Genomic DNA, 16,608 nt, shown 5'->3' with positions numbered 1-16,608 from the left:
CTTTGGAGCCCTGGGTGTATTTTAATGTGAGTTCTTTATTGACAGCATCTCATTTGATTCTTTTCAGCCACACTGTGAGCTTGCCTTCTCTTACCCGTTGTTCCAGTTAACTGACAACCTGACACAGACTGGAGTCACCTTAGGAGGGAGTCTTAACGGGGAAGATTGCCTAAATCAGACTGCCCTGTGGGCGTGTCTTGGGGGAGTGGATTGTCTTGATTGTGGTAGACATAGGAAGACTCAGCCCACTGTGGGCGGCTCCATTCCCTTGGCAGGTGGTGCTGAGAAGTAGAGTTGGCTGCGGTGAGCCTGTGAGAAAGTTAGAGAGCCGGCCAGCAGCAGTAATTTTCCATGGTTTCTACCTCACATTCCTCCTTGAGTTCCCACCCAGATTCCCTTCAGTGATGAACCTCAGTGGCTTGAGATGAGCCAAATAAACCCTTTCCTCCCCCCAAGTTGCTTTCTGTCACAGTGCTTCATTGCCGCAAGAGAAAAGCAAGCAAGAACAGGCATGTGACAGCTACAGGAAATAGAGGTAGAGGTGGAGGCTGCATAGTACCATAACCCACTGTTTCTGCCTTGTTATTAGGCGTTCTGTATGGGATCCTGCCTTGCTAGCAGACTCATAGCCTCCAGCTGCTGGTAAACCAATGGAAGGCAGACTGTAATTACTGCTTGCTTCAGTGAATGGGTAGGACCATCCCTTCACCCCATGGAGATAGTGTGAGCAGACACTGGCATCTGGGGGCCTCCTCCCAGGGCTACCCTTTTGATTATTCCTTGATTGATTGATTCAACCATTATTTTCTGGTTGCTAAGTGGTACCCTCTAGCATTCCTGACCTCAGGAGACTCAGAGTGAAACTGAGGAGGGTAAGAGTACCTGTTAACAGCAGCAAAACTAAGAACACAAGCAGGTCACACAAATCCAGACCCTATGCCATGTCACATGTCCTGGATCCCCGAGTCCTCCCTTTCAGCACTCACCGATGGGCTTACTCTAAGTGTTTCAAGCCCAGCAAGAGCCCAGAATGCAATGTTCCAAACACAAGCAAGAGAGGCCTCCTTTCTGTGTTCCTAGAGGTGAACTTCTATTTTTATGAGCTAAGTCTGTAATCCTGGAAGGGCTAGCCTGTGATACAAGCCTTTCTATAAAAGGAGGGCTTACAGACAAGGGGTCCACTTCTCCCTGAGGAATGTTGAGAAGAATCTTAAGAACACGAGGGCAAGCGCCTTGCGAGTTTCCCATTAATGAACGTCATCTGCTCTCAGGTTACCCAGCAGAACTCTTGGATGAATATCAATGTTTTGATCCCCCTTTAAAGAAAGTAACCACAGCTATCCCAGGGATGAATTCCAACATAGCCCGTGGCGGCCATCGGAGCGGGAGCTGATCAGACCGTTGGTTATCTTCCCACACATCTGCCTGAGATAGAGACTTGTGTAAGTAAAAACACATTTCTGCTTTTCCAGAATCCCAGGTAGCCAAGGAAGGGCTGGGCAGGCGGTCCAGGAAGCAGCACAAGGCATGTTCTCAGAGTGGAAGTAAAGTAGCTGATAGAGGAGATTAAGGGACGTTTGATCGCTTGTCCCCCTGACTCAGTGTTTGGCTGTTTACAGATGATTGAAGGGAATCCCGCTTTGAACAGCTAGAACTGTTTTAAGAAGGCTGGGCTCTCTCCTAGGCCATGCATCTGGGAAATGCCACTGCTAAATTCCTAGTCAGGGGACGTTTTTCTCTCAAGACCACAGGCTTGTTCTTCAGGTCTGTTAGCTGATGACCCACAGTGCACTGCAGCTCTCCTGCAGACCGAACACTTGTGGGGCTCTCCTGGACGGTCAGTCTTTCAACTCAGTTTAAAGAAATATTTAATGCCCCCACCACACCCACCCCTAAACACATAGAGGTTGAATGTGGTTTCCAGCACCCAGCCTGCTTAGGCTCAAGTCTTCTATTCCCCACAAGTGGTAGTGCTATGGCTTGGGAAAGTCATTTAATTTCTCCCGGCATAAATTTCTTCACCTCATAGCCATATGTAGTTCACTGAGTTGTGAGGAAAAAAATCACAGCTTATAAGACACTTCTTGCTTTGCCTGCCGTGTGTCCAGTGCACAGTGGCTGTTTCTTCGTAGTTATGATTCTGACCCTGACAGTGCTTGACCTCCTTCCAGTATATGAACGACCCTGTATGCTAACAGTTATGAGACTCACAGGGAAGGGAAAGATTTCGGTAAATAAGTAATGTATGAAAAATAATCATATCACAAGCCTGAAATACAAGCTCAAGACAAATTATTATTTATAAATACTCATACTTGGTGAGGGCTTCTACTTAGAAAGTAAAATCTACAAGAGAATAGTACTCCTACTCTAATAACTAAAAACAAAAAAAAAGTCAATGGTTTACAAGATCACTTCTAGTCTATTTCAGAGCAGCTTTGAAAATATGAGGTAGCATAATGAATTAAAACTGAAAAGCTGGCCCTCCAATGAGACTCGGTTATTTTATCTTCCATAGAGCAATGAGACGAGAGGAAGAAGGGGAGAAAAAGGAGTGACGGGAAATAGAGGAGGAAGTAGATGAGGAAGTGGAGGAGGAAGAAGTGAAGGAGCAAAAAGTGGAGGAAGAAGTGATCCTGTAGAGGAGGAAGTGGAGGAGAAGGAAGTGAAGGAGTAGTAAGTGGAAGGGGAAGTGAGGGAGGAAGTGGAGGAGGAAGTAGAGGAAATGGAGGAGGAAGTGGAGGAGGAAGTGAAGGAGTAATAAGTAAAGGGGGAAGTGAGGGAGGAAGTGAGGGAGGAAGTAGAGGAAATAGAGGAGGAAGTGGTAGAGGAGAAAGTGGGGAAGAAGTAGAAGAGGAAGAGGAGGAAGTGAAGGAAGAAGTGGAGGAGAAGGGAGAGGAGAAGGAGGAAGAGAGTAGCCAACTCCTGGAAGTGTGATGGATTTATAAGAGTCACAGTACAATTTAGAACTCATGGGGGCTGCAGGCACAGGGAGGCTGTGTTCCCTTGTCTTAGTCTAGTCCATGGCCTCTCTGAGCCTAAAGGAAGAGTTAGGGCAGACCAGGGGATAATGGATGCCTATGCTGAAGGATCGATCTAGGGCATGGCTAAGCAGGAAACCCAAGAGAACCACCCATGGCTCCCTCACGGTGAGGTTGTCTGCTAGTGACATAGGCCCAGGTACTGAGGTCTCATCTGCAGCCTGAGAGGAGAACCAAGAGAAAGCACCTTGAGCCATGCCTGGGGAACAGTCGAGAGTCCAGTGTTGCTGGAGGGTGGGCGGTGACTAGCTCTCACTTAGAGCCTTCACCGAGTAAGGGGAAGTTCTTGTCTCCTGCTGAATGAGAGCCAGAGGCCTTCCCCTCATTGAATGTGATGCCACGGTTATCTGCTCCTGCTGCTCAGAGAAAGGTGGCAATTGGTGATCCTTTCTAAGGCCCAGAGGGTGGGTGGCCTAAATAAATTCTGACTGAGAGGAGTCACAGTGGCAGCAACCAGCTGTTAGATGGGCAGTAATGCTGAGTGAGAATTGTAATGTAGAGTTCACCAAAAGAGCAAGATGTTGTGGTAGATATTTCTCTGTTATATTGTGATGGGAGGGGGGAGGGAAGGAAAGGAGGAAGGGAGGGAGGAAGGGAGGGAGGGAGGGGAGAGAGAGAGAGAGAGAGAGAGAGAGAGAGAGAGAGAGAATAATATGAACAGTAAGCAAGGTCAAATTATAAAATTATAAAATCATGGTATTCTCCAACAAGGCCCCACGTCCCAAATAGTGCTATCATCTGGGGACCAAGCATTCAAACACATGAGCCTTTGGGGGCCATTATTATCTGAGCCACCACACTGGTGGGGGAATTGAGAGAAACTGTCATATTAGGCTTAACAGTGAACACGGGCGTGTGATCGCCACTGAACGCAGCTAGAGCAAGTTCAAATCCAGCTTGGGTACAAACCAGACACCAAGTCATCTTCACGCATGAAGAGACTGAAAGAGTTCTCCATTTTAAAGTGCATTTTGCCTCTTCTCTACTATATTTTATAAACATAATGTGTGACCCGCGGTATCAACTTGCCAAGCACACACATCCCACAAACAACGATATGGTCGGTAGGATGTAAAATAATCACATGAAAGTTGTCCAAAATACTGGAGTTGTCAGACATTAGACATGGAATATGTATATGTGTGTATATATATTAATATATGTGTACTCATATATAAGCCAAAAGATCTAATGAAAAGACAGGCAACATATGTGAACAACAGAGTTGTGAAAGTAGACAAAATACGAAGTAAGAATAACTAGGGCTACAAGACAGAACAAGCATGAACATTGTTGTTGATGGGTTTGGGAGACTGGGACTCAATAGTTGAAAGGATCATTAGAAATGATCCGAGCCGGAACAAGAAGTAAAACCAAACTGTGATGGCAAATACTGGTTGTCAATCTGACACTTCTGGGAAGAGGAAGCCTCAGTTGAGGATTTAAAACCATCAGAATCACCTATGGACATGACATACCTGTAGGGAATTTTCTTAATTGATAATAAGGTCCAGCCTACTGTGGGCGGTGACATTCCCTAAGCCAGTGGGCCAGGGCTATATAGGAAAGGGATCTGGGCAAACAAATGAGCCATATTCCTTCATGGTGTCTGCTTCAGTCCTTGCCACCAGGTTCCTGCCTGAAGTTCCTGATCAACTCCTCCAGTGATGGATGTATGACCTGGGAGTTGTAGTAAATCCTTCTCACTTTGTTTATCACAGGAACAGAAAACAAAGTAGGACACAGACAAAAAAAAAAAAAAAAAAAAAAACACCCAGACACTATCTGAGTTCTGGGAGTTCTAACAGATGCGTCATCAGAGATCTGGAGGAAGATGACAGAAAACGGCAGAAGAGCTAGATGGCGAGATGGGGTGGGGGAGGAGGAGGGGGCAGGTGGGAGGTGGAGGCAGTAAAACTAAGGAAAAACCAAAACCTCTTGGCTCAAGAAGCACAGAGAATCTATAATGGGATCATGGCCCAATTGATAATAACAAAGATCAAGGGAGAAAAAGTCCTATTTTTGTTTAAATTAAAGAAAATTATATCAGCCTGAAAGAGAAGTTGGAGGTGAACAATTACAAAAATAAAAGTAACTTTTTGTCAGATATAGCAGAACTTAGTATAATCCCCCAGCTTTAGCATGCTGGGAAAGACAAACAGGGAAAGTCCGATCCCTGAGATCCAGTGACGATACCAAGCGATGAGCGTAGAAGATATCTTAAGGAGGCAAGAACTACAGTCATGTCTCTCATGGTCAGGACTTCTAGATGCAGACAGGGGGTGGTGTCAGAGGGAAACCTGCTCTGCTAGGAAGGAGTGGCCCTCACGGGGAGTATCTGTCCTGTTTGGATGTCCAGCAACCCGCAGGCTCATGTGTTTGAATACTTGGTCCCCAGCTGCTGGTTGGCGCTGGTTTCCAGAGCTGTGCAGTCTAGCTGGAGGTGTGTCTGATGGTTTATACCCTGGTACACTGTCTGTCATCTCTGTTTCTGGTCTTCTGAGAATTGAGGAAGCAGCTGCCATGTGCTTCTGCGTCCAACAAGCTGCCACCACCAAGCCTTTGTAGCCGTGATGGGCTCCAAACCAAGAGCTAGCCTTCCTTAAAGTTGTTTCTGTTTGGTGACAGATGTGAAAAAAGTAACTAGATGATTAAAGGTGAGTTAAAGGCACCTTTGGAAATTCTTTGAAGGCAGAGTAAAAATGACAAAGAAACATGTCAATGTCCAGCCTTTAAGAACATACATGAAGGGGTTGGGGATTTAGCTCAGTGGTAGAGCGCTTGCCTAGCAAGCGCAAGGCCCTGGGTTTGGTCCCCAGCTCCAAAACAAAAACAAAAACAAAAACAAAAAAAAACCAAAAACAAAAAAACAAAAAAAAAAACCATACATGAATAAGCAGGACACGTATATGACAATCTTTGCTTTCACAAAGTTTCTAAGTAGCTAGTGTGGCAGTGGAATATTTTTGGAGGTAAGTTGTGATGAATACGAATAAAGAATATGGTCTCTAGAGAAATTTCTAGAAGTTCAGCTCAGAGATGTAGGACTATGATGTTAATATAGGGTATGAAACAAAAGTCTCCAGGATGTAGGTTGTATGGAGAAGAAATCAAAGAGTTAAAAGAACAGGGAGGGGTGTGTGTGGAGGGATTGGGGCTGGATTTGATCAAAACATTGTATGTATGCATGTATGGAATTCTTAAACAGTAAAAGAGAACATATAAAATAGAGCTCAGATTTAGATCTATGGATGAAAGTATATGAGATCATTACATGAGATATATATGAGATCATATATATGAGGTATATGATATATATGAGATCACATATGATATATATTTGATCATATATATGAGATCATATATATATATGGTGAGTAAATTCATTAATAGCAAATAGACTAACATCCCAATTAAAAGCAAAGATTAAAGATGCAAGACCCAACTGTACGTGCCTTATAGGAAACAATACATCCAGCATGAAGACACAGAGTCAAAAGGAAGATTTTTTTTAATGTATGCTAATACTGTGCACAAGAAAATAGATAAGCTCTGGTGCAGACTATGATATGCAGACTTCAAGACAAAGAGACGAGGGGGGCGCTTTACGATAATATTTAAGGATTAACCCATGGAAGAGATCTACTTCTCCCTAAGAACAGAAGTACATGAAGCAAAACTTGGCCGTGCCGTGTGTGCGTGCCTTCCCCGCTCACAGCTGAAGAACTTAATACTTCTCCTTCAGCCACTGACAGGCGGAAAAATCAGCATGTGGAAGTGTGCTGGAGAGAGACACCTGGGGCTTAGAAAGGAAGCTTCTGGGTGCCTCTGAGGCCCTCTGGAGACTACAGGTCACAGAACCTCTAACCCGATCAATGGTTTAATCCACTGTGAATCCAGGCTTTGAATGGCAGTTATAAGATTGGTGGAACCGTGGTAATTGGGACCTAGTTGTAAGAGATGGTAGGCTGTGTGCTTTGAAGGGTTTCTCTAGTTTTATGCCTTTATCCCTCCCCTTTTCGCCTCCCTCTCCCCTCTCTCCTCCCTCCCCTCTCTCTCCTCCCTCCCCCTCCTCTCCTTCCTGGCCACCTTGGCACAAACCATCATGCCCATGACCCTTCTTCCTGGCTTCAGACTCAAAGTAATGGATCCAAGTCAGTCTTGGACTGAGAGCTTTGAGACCATGAGCCAAAATCAATCTCTGTCTCTGTGTCTCTCTGTCTCTGTCTCTTTCTCTCTCTCTGTCTCTGTCTGTCTCTCTCTTTAAGTTTTAAACTGTTTCTCTCAGGTGTTTGTTGTGGCAATAACAAAACTGACCCTGACTGGGTCAACAACACTGCCATTAACTTGAGCTATTTGACAGTTAGAAGCCGTACCACTCCATAAAGAGCACACGTTTCTCCAGTGAGCGTGGGGTGTCCTGAAGGCAAAACATGGAACAGCCCAAATAAATCAGAGCGTTTCCAAGGATTCCACCCACGAAGACATTTCCCTGGACCCGATAGCAATAAAATGCCTAGGAAATTATTCTAATGCTTAGAAATGAAATCACACACCCTAACGTCCACACCATGTGTCAACAAAGACGAAATCGCAGAGGGAATCAGGAAAGAACTTAAAAATCAATAAAAATTAAAAGATGGCATAGCTGTAATTCAGTGCATTCGCAGTGAACATTTAATAACGTGAAGTTTAAAATACGTATCAAAGTCTAAAAATTTAAAGTGCTTAATGGAAGATACGTGACTAGAAATAGAAATTGCTTCTGGAAGAAAACCAGGCAAATGAGAGAGCTACACAGGGTTCCGGAGTCAGAGGCTCTCAGCTTAGTTTAAGCTGCTGTTCTGGGTGGATTTTATCAATTCTATATAAGCCTAGACGTATCTGTGAGGGAGGAGGAATCTCGGTTGAAGAATTGTCTCCATCAGATCGCCCTGTGAGCAAGTCTCTGCTGGATTGTTTTCTTGATTAATAGTTGACATGGGAGGGCTTAGCCCTCTAGGCAAGGTGCTACCCTGGACAACAGGTCCTAGCCAGTTTAAGCAGGCTGAGTAAGCCCCAGGGAGTAAGCCAGTAAGGACTGTGTACCTCCATGGTCTCTGCTTCAGTTCCTGCCATGTTTTAGTGCCTGCCTTGGCTTCCCTCAGCTTGACTGAGGACCTGTGACTTGGAAGTGTAAACCCTTGCCTCCCCAAGATGGGTTTTGGTCATCATTTTATCACAGCAACAGAAAAGCCAGCGAGGTCGCATATGTCAATTGTCCCAATCTACTCGTTCTTAAATGAGATTCCAAGATATTTTCTTTGACCATGATTTTAACTAGTGTTTTCTAAAGGGAAAGGAACCAGAGTGGCTTAAGCGGTTCTGAAACAGTGGAACAAATACAGAAGCCATGTCCACGGGGACTACACAGCTGTGGTCATCAAGACAGAATGGTGCTGGCGACAGGGCACATAAACAGATAAAGGAATAAGACAGTTCACACACAGACTCACAGACATGTGGGTGATTTCCATAAGAATATCCTGTGGATCCAAGAGAAAAGGAATAACTTAATAAATGATATAAACACAACTGAATATCTATGAAATTCATACTTATATGCTCCCACTCTAACCACATATAAAGTCTGTTTAGGGGCTGGGGATTTAGCTCAGTGGTAGAGCGCTTGCCTAGGAAGTGCAAGGCCCTGGGTTCAGTCCCCAGCTCCGAAAAAAAGAACCAAGAAAAAAAAAAAGTCTGTTTAGTCTGAGTCATTGTCTTGACCTGAAATAATAAAATTATTTTTAAATAGACAGAATAATTCTGAACCTTGGGGCAGCAGAAGACTTCCTAGAGAAGTGACAGAAAGTTCCAGCCAGCTGGGACAGTCTGATACACTAGACTTCGTCACAATTTAACATCTCAGCTCAGCTGACACTCTCATGGGTTAGCCACAAAGTTTGCCAACAGGAGCGGTTGGCAACCGATTTCCATTTAGAAAGATTTAAAAGCTTAAACCATCAATGATGAATGTTCAAAGAAGGTGAGTGTCTAGTGAACATGCGTGTCTAGTGAGCACACATGGCTAGGTAGCACATGTGGAGAGGGTATCCGTGTGTCTAGTGAGCACACGTATAAAGCCAGGTGCTTCTGAGGAAAGGAGGCCTTGGCAGCTCATAGTCTGTGAGGCTGGAAGACACAATGTGGATACCCCAACTACTTCAGTGTCTGTCAGATAATGAGAGAATCATCATGGCACATACACACAAAACACACACACACACACACACACACAAACTCACGCATGCATAACCATTGGGAGAGTGTCTATGGGAAAGCAGGAAGGCAGAGACAAAATAAGACTTGGGCCAAAATACCCCATTCCCAGAGCACAGCTCACTCACCTGGTAAGGCCAGTACCAAACTCATCTGAGGATAGGGCGCTCAGTGACTTAACTATGTCCCACTCACCCTACCTCTAATGGGTCCACCATCTCTCACACACGATACTCTGAAGGCCAGGCTTCCAACACATGGATCATTCTGGACAAATATAACCTGTATCTAAACACAGAAACCCATGAATAAGTGTTTGACATCGCTGGACTGGGGAAGTAGAAAGTCTGTCCTGTGAGTCACCATTGGACACTGGCAAGGCTGAGGTGAGAACAGTTGACCCTGGATGTTGGGGCAGGATATGGAAGAGCTAAATGCTAATGTGTTACTGGTTGGAGTGGGAAGTGGTATGACAACCTAGGAAGGCTGGGCATTTCCTTCAAAGTTAAAAATACATATACCCTGTGACCTAGAAATTCTAATCCCAGCTATTAACCTCAGAGAAATAAAAATACGTCACCATAATAAACCCTTGAATAAGAACATTCACAACATTAGAAAAGTGGGTCAAGCACGCCGCTGCGCTACGTGCCTGCTGTCCCAGCACTTAAAGGGCAGAGAGGGGGGAGCTGAGAGTTCAAGGCCAACCTGGGGTTTCACAGTAAGTTCCAGGCTAGCCTGGGCTACACAACCAAACCTTATCTCCAGTAACCAAGGGGCTGGGGATGTAATTCAGTAATAGAGCAATTGCCTCGTATGGCCAGGGCTTTGTGTTTGATCCCTAATACAATAAATTAAAACAATAAAAAACTAAATCAGCAGCAAAACAAAAAAGCAAATTGGTGGAGAACACACAAACTCATCGGGGCACGAGACAACATGCCAGGAGACGGTAGGATATTTAGGATGTGCAATACCATTGGTGAATGACACACGTGCGAATAAACAAACACAGCTGGAGTCTAAGAAGCGGCCTAGTTCAGTTACCCTCAAGAAAGGATAAAAGGGGAAAAATGAATGTGTGTGGCAGAAGTCAAATCAAGGCTGATCCTAGGGGAGATGCCTTACGGGTGATGCCCGTCTCGTGTTTACCTATGTTCATCAAAACCCAACAGAGGATCAGAGACGTAGGTCAGTGTCGGAGCCCTGGCCTAGCATAAGCAAGGCCACGTGTCCAATCTCCAGCCCTGCAAAAGCGAGGGCACAGACAAAACCACTGCATCCATCGTATTGTATAAATCCCCATAGAGAACATGGGATGTAGAGGCCATTTTCTTTTACCCACCTTCAAATCTCAGGTAACAAATGTCACAGTATAGGGTTTAAGGTAACAATAATGTAACATTATCTCTTTAAAGAAAGCTTTATTTACGTTTATGTGTACAAGTGTCAACCTGCATCTATGTAACATGGGTACACAGCGGGCATGCAGTGCCAGTGGAGGTCAGAAGATGTTGTCAGATCCCCCAGAACTGGAGTGACAGGTGGTTGTGAATTGCCACGTGGGTGCTGGGAACTGAACCCCAGTTTTCTTGCAAGAACACCGATGCTCTTAACTGCTGAGCCATCTCTCTGTCCCCCAAATTATCTTACAGTGGGGGAGGGGGTTGCTATGATACATCTATTGGAGGAAACCAAACCTAAAACATTCAGCGGGCGCCGTGCGCTCTTAATCTGTTGTTCTGCGGCTCCTGCTCTCGAGTGTAAACCTTCAAGGGAAGCCACTGGGCAAGAGAGGTTTGGGCCACCCCTGGCTTGGGCGTTGGAGCAGCTGTAGTGATATCCAGAAAATCCAAGCACCATTGTTGTCTGTTTGCTGTGTCTTCTGAAGCAGGAGCCTACGAAACACCAACAGACTTCAAAAGCTGAGAGTCATCTTGGTTATCTCTCTCAGAAGCCCAGCTTAGCCTTTCCCCTGTTCTGTGACATCAAAGACGCTTTCATTGCACAGCCATCTGCTACGATGGTGTCCAACAGGCTCCCTCTGGAAGGTTTGCAAGGGATCAGACCCAGTGGTGAGTCAGCCTTTCTCTGGACTCTCTAACCCACCCTCTTTCCTCCTGGCTTGGTCCAAGGATCTCTGGACATGGTGGCCTGAGGTCTCTGGCTTGTTTAGATGTGGGTCTGGCTTGGCTGTGCTCTGCTGAGACTTGAATCTAAACTCCCAGCCTGCTTCTTGGAGCAGCTCCATCAGACCAGGCCTGAAAAGGGAAGGGCTATCCATGTGTTTATATTTGTGGAGTGGGGGTCACTGGTGGTAATTTTCATTGACTGCAGAGCAAATCTGCACTCCTTTCTCAAACCCATGGAGCATGACCAGTAACGGTCAGCCTGGATTCCGGTTGTCATCCATGTGTCTGTCCTTTTACTGGCCTGTGCTGTTTGCCACTCTGAGACTTTAGATCAGAACCCACTTCTGTCTTGTATCCCTCGGAGAGCACTGCGTCTTAAAGCAGTATAAAGTGATGTCTACATGTATTCGTTTTGTTTTGTTTTGTTTTTTTAAATGAGGACAGTAGACGAATCAAAGGTTAGACAGAAGCGGGACGAAATGTTGCTCCCTAATTCCATGGCTCCTTCCTGGTGCTCACGTGGCGGCCCCCAGCTGTCACATCTCTCCACACATGTGTGGATGCGAAACTTCAGACTGGTTTGGATTCTGGAGTTGGGCTTGGGGATGGAGTCGAAGACCCTAGCTTTTTGTAAGACTGTTTGGTTGGGTTCCCCCCCGCCCCATTCACTCTTAGTTTTCAGTGTAACGAGGTCTGAAGTTTACGTCCATTTAGTTGACCTTCTCAATGGTAAGAGCTCTTTTATAAGGCAGCTGAAGGAGTGAAAGTCTTCAGCAGAGCTGGATAATGTAAAGTATTTATGAATGGATGTGCACGACCCTGCCTGGGAGTGGAAGACTCGGGCGGAGCTCAGGCAGAGAGCCCCTGCTGAATCAAGCCTTCTTTGCAGTAAAGCATAATTCATGCTGCTGTTAGCCCTTAAAACAGGATATAATATACCCATTTAACGTAATCACAATTTATATTAATGTGCATATTCCTAAACAAACGGTGTAGATGGAGAACTTGGTAGCAATAATATTTATGAATCACACTTTTAGTTAGCAAAGGAAATGTGTGACCTCTTACATTTGGTTTGACATTCGAATTTGGCGTTCAGTGCGTTTGACAGACTTGATGGATACTCATTAGCTCCGCGTATAAACAGGAAATGCTTCCTCGGTGAACCGTTATTAATGCAGGGCCTCCTGAATCCAAGAGCGCTCGGCTGCTTACTTGACTCCGGGCTGTGACATTTAATTTCTCTCTTTAAAAAAGAAAATTAAAGTAAAAGCAAGCCTTTAATATTGTAGATGGCAAGCCTGAGCAGCATGGAGGTCCTGCTCAGAATCCAGGAAGTGGCAGACGGAGCGGCAGCGGGCAAGGCGGGCAGCCGCTGGAGGTGCACAGTGCTCGGTTGCAGACGGCCCCCACGTGGACCTGCAGTGGCCTGCCTCCATTTTCAAGTCAGATAACCTGTAGGAATTAGAACAAGACGTACAGTAAGCCCACACTTAACCTTGACCTGCAGCGGGGATTAAAGCGATTCCTGCAAAATGGGAATCCGCACAGAATTGAGTACGGTGGAAGTCAGTGGTTAGATTTTGCGCATTGAGCTCTAACTTGGCTCCACTCACGCAGAAGCTGGTACCAGGAGTGTGTGACTTCTCTCCAGAGAAAGGACCCCGGGCTAGCTGCCCATAACAGGCCTGACCTCTCCCTGGCGGGCTTTGAGCTGTGATGCTTAGAGTCGAGTTAGAAGTCAGTTAGGGACCCAGAATATGAAGCTAGCAGGCCCTTCATCCGCATTTCAGGTCTTCGGAGAGAAGTAGCATTTTTATTGTTGGAGGTCGAAGTTTAGATTTAGTTTATATCGGATTAACCAAATAGGCTTTCTGTTAAAGTTGGAGGGGACTGTAATAAAATCGAACAGGGTAAGAAATAAGCCCATTACAGACGAACCCTTCACTCTGGCCCCAACATTTAAGAACCATAACCGTCCCACAAGGAGGAGCAGGGAGGGAACCTCCTAGAACACACTGTCAACCCCACTCCTACCTATCCTGGCCCTCTACAGCCCTGCCAGGTCGTACAGTGCTTAAACTAGGTATTTATGAGTTAACTTGACTTTTGCCTGTTATGCTAAAAATTAAACACTACCAAGGGTGCGGCTCTGCCCCCCCGCCCCCCCCCCCCGCGCCCTTCTCCCATGTCTCCCTCCCTCCCCTCCCCCCACATACACAGCTGCACCCAGACCCTGGCCTGTAGGAGGTATTCACTGAAAGTCTATGGGACAAATGTCTTCAGCTCTCTTGAGCAGAAAACACAGATTTCTCATACAGAAACCAAGGGATTTTGATGCTAAGAAAGAAAGCCGGGCTTTCCTCGGGCTCTGAGACTTGGGTCTGAGTGTTGAGTTAGGTATGCAGCCGCAGTAAGGGTTGGGTTGGAAGGGCCCTGATATGCGCCTGCGAGGTCTGTGGCCACGCACCCTGATGTGGGTCAGCCGCCAGGTCTGTCAAGCACACCTTTTAGGGCACGGATTCTGTGTAGGCTGGGCAGAGGAAAGCGAATCCTTGTAGGTGTATACTGAAAGGCTGCAGGAGAAGGAACAGGAGCCTCTTGGGAGTTCTCGAGAGCCACACCAAGAAGGCCTGTCCACTTTCTCAACAGGAATGGAGGTTGGGAGAGGGGGACTTGAAGGCGAGGATGTGTCTCTTCCTGGCTGGCTTTACTGTGCTCAGGCAGTCTGGACTGCGAGCCTAGGAAGACTTGTCTGAGCGCTAGACATACAGAGTGCCACCGGACTAAGGAAGGGTCTTCTGCCGACTTTCCGTCCACAGCTGAATCATCCTCCCAGCCATCCCCCCCCCCCGCTCCCATCCTTTTTTTTTTTTTAAATACTGCACTCTAGCACGTGGTCCTGTCTCGACATTGTTCTTTAACACTGTATCACAGGATGAAATAAGTACACGCCCTTCTCCCTCGGCGCTGTGGGAGGGTTCCAACCTTAGGGCAAAGCAAGGCTGCTGAAATATTGTGCTATAAAAGAATAACGCATGAGGATGGCCTCGTTGGGCATCAATGATAGGAAAAGCCCTTGGTCCTGCCAAGGCCCGAAGCCCTGGTGAAGGGGAATGTCAGGGCGGGGAAGGGGTGGGTGTGTGAGTGGGGGAACACCCTCATAGAAGCAGGGGGAGGGGATGGGGGTTTATGGATGGGGAAACCGCGGAAGGGGATAACATTAGAAGTGTAAATTAAAAATATCGGGGGGGGGGGAGAAAAGAAAGAAAATCACATTGGGCTAAGCATAATAAATAAATAAATATTTAAATAAGTAAATAATGTCAAAAGAAAGGATAACGGCGACCTGCAGGGCATGTTACAGGAGGAGGAATTCTAACACAGGAATAATTTAAAGTGGGACAATCCACTGGCGTTTTACGTTAGTCGAAATAAATCACCATCCGTATTTTCTTTCCTGACAGCTGTATAATTTGTACCCAGAGGCACAGAGACGACAGTTTACACATCAGTTAGTGGATATCATTTGAGTTTAGTGTTTTCCGCATGTGGGGTGGATGGAGCATGTGCCTAAAAGGGACAACGCGGGGATTTTGTCTTTTTGTTTTTTATTGTCATAATGAAAATGTTATTAGATTGAATTTCACTTCATTATACGTAAATAGGAATAAAACCCTGTGGGGAGAATTGAGCATTGGAAACTGCTGTGCAGTGAAATCCGGGCTTAGACTCCGCCTTCTTACCCATGCTTCCCTGTAAGTTTTGGGTTCCCAAACAAGCAGCTAACTTTACAGTGAGAAAAAGAGGAGCATAAGCAAGATGCCCTCCTTGCTGGGCACACGGTCCGGTAGGAGCCCGGAACATTTTCAGTTAAAGCCGCCATTTTCCCTATGTACTTCGGAGGCTCCGAGATGGCCTCTGACTCTGGCCTCTGCCAAGAGCCGGGCAGGAGGAATGGCCAACGGTTTTAGAACTCGTGGAATGTGTCCCAAAGGTTAGCATGGCTTTGCCTTACACAGGCACGGGCGGAGGACGTCATGCTGTTATGGAGTTCAGCTCTACCTGCTGCCTTCCCATCCCTCCTAATCTACGAATTGTCTGAAAACTCTACGGGGCTTCCAGCCCCTCCCTGGGCCGTATCTCTGGCACTCAGAATGACAATGCTAGATCTGGTTCAGGCGTTGCTGCTGGAGCAGATTAGTGATTCAATCTGATCGCCACCCTTAGAAAACATTTGGGAAAGTAAATTGTTGGTGAAGTTAGGTTAGGATGTTTCTGCTACTGGCTCTGATGTAGAAAATCTTAGGGAACAACGTGGAGTTCAGAAAGGCCCACTCTTAGGAGTTAAGCTAGGACCTTTACGGTCAGGGAACAAGAACAGCGACAGCCTGGCTGCTGTGACTGTCACTGAGGTGGGACTGGTGATGACTGATTTCGTATCCCCACTTTTGCCCTCAGCTTCCGGATAGGATTTAATAAGCATTGCTAGTGAATAGATATGGAATTGGGGATTTGAAATAGGTATGACTGATTTTTATTTAAAAGTTTAGACTCCTGATGCTTTTAAGATTCTTGTAAGGTTACTTTTAAAGATAAGTGATAAAATAATTAACCCTATCTTTGTAACCGCAGACTGCCACCTGCCAATAAGAGAAACTTGCTTGCTCATGCTTTGTTAATCTGTAACGAGTCACCTAGTTACTAATGCACGTGGGCTCTTGGGAATAATTTGTTTTGTTTTTCCTTAACCTGTACTATGTAATGCTATTTTCTTGTAAATATATTGGAAATCCACTGTTTTCTCATAATTGCTCACTAGAAGAAAATTGAAACATAGTCGCATTGTAATTTTATACTGCTTGAAAGATTTTGCTGAGATATACAGGCTATGGAAGGAAAAATAAAGCTGTTGGAGCTTTGTTCCATCCACCAAATCTGTATGTATGTATGCATGCATGTATGTACATATGTATTTGTATACATGAAGTTACTAGAGTCTGTCTTTTAATTCACCCTCTCAGTTTGTGTGTGTGTGCGCATGCGTGCATGTGCACACGCTCGAGCATGAATTTTCTTTCCTCCTCTTTTTTGCCGGCCCCTAAGAGTTAAAAGAGTTCAGAGCTTTTCCCTGCCCACAGGGAGTACCAGCCCCAGTGAATCAAGCTTCATTCTCC

At 45.7% G+C, this 16,608-nt stretch overlaps 1 long non-coding RNA gene across 2 annotated transcripts in view; it reads left to right on the top strand.

Moving 5' to 3' along the window:
* LOC120097948 (uncharacterized) overlaps positions 1-16,608 on the top strand; it is a 42,240-nt gene that overhangs the window by 2,172 nt on the left and 23,460 nt on the right. For both annotated transcript variants that reach the window (XR_010059063.1, XR_005495875.2), the window contains exon 2: positions 1,272-1,442. This is a non-coding gene — a long non-coding RNA (uncharacterized LOC120097948). The remainder of the gene's footprint in view (positions 1-1,271; positions 1,443-16,608) is intronic.

This window comes from Rattus norvegicus, chromosome 17 (genome assembly GCF_036323735.1).
Source record: "Rattus norvegicus strain BN/NHsdMcwi chromosome 17, GRCr8, whole genome shotgun sequence".
Lineage (NCBI taxonomy): Eukaryota > Metazoa > Chordata > Mammalia > Rodentia > Muridae > Rattus > Rattus norvegicus.
The sequence above is the reverse complement of the archived record's forward strand: the minus strand, read 5'-3'. Positions and strand labels throughout refer to the sequence as shown.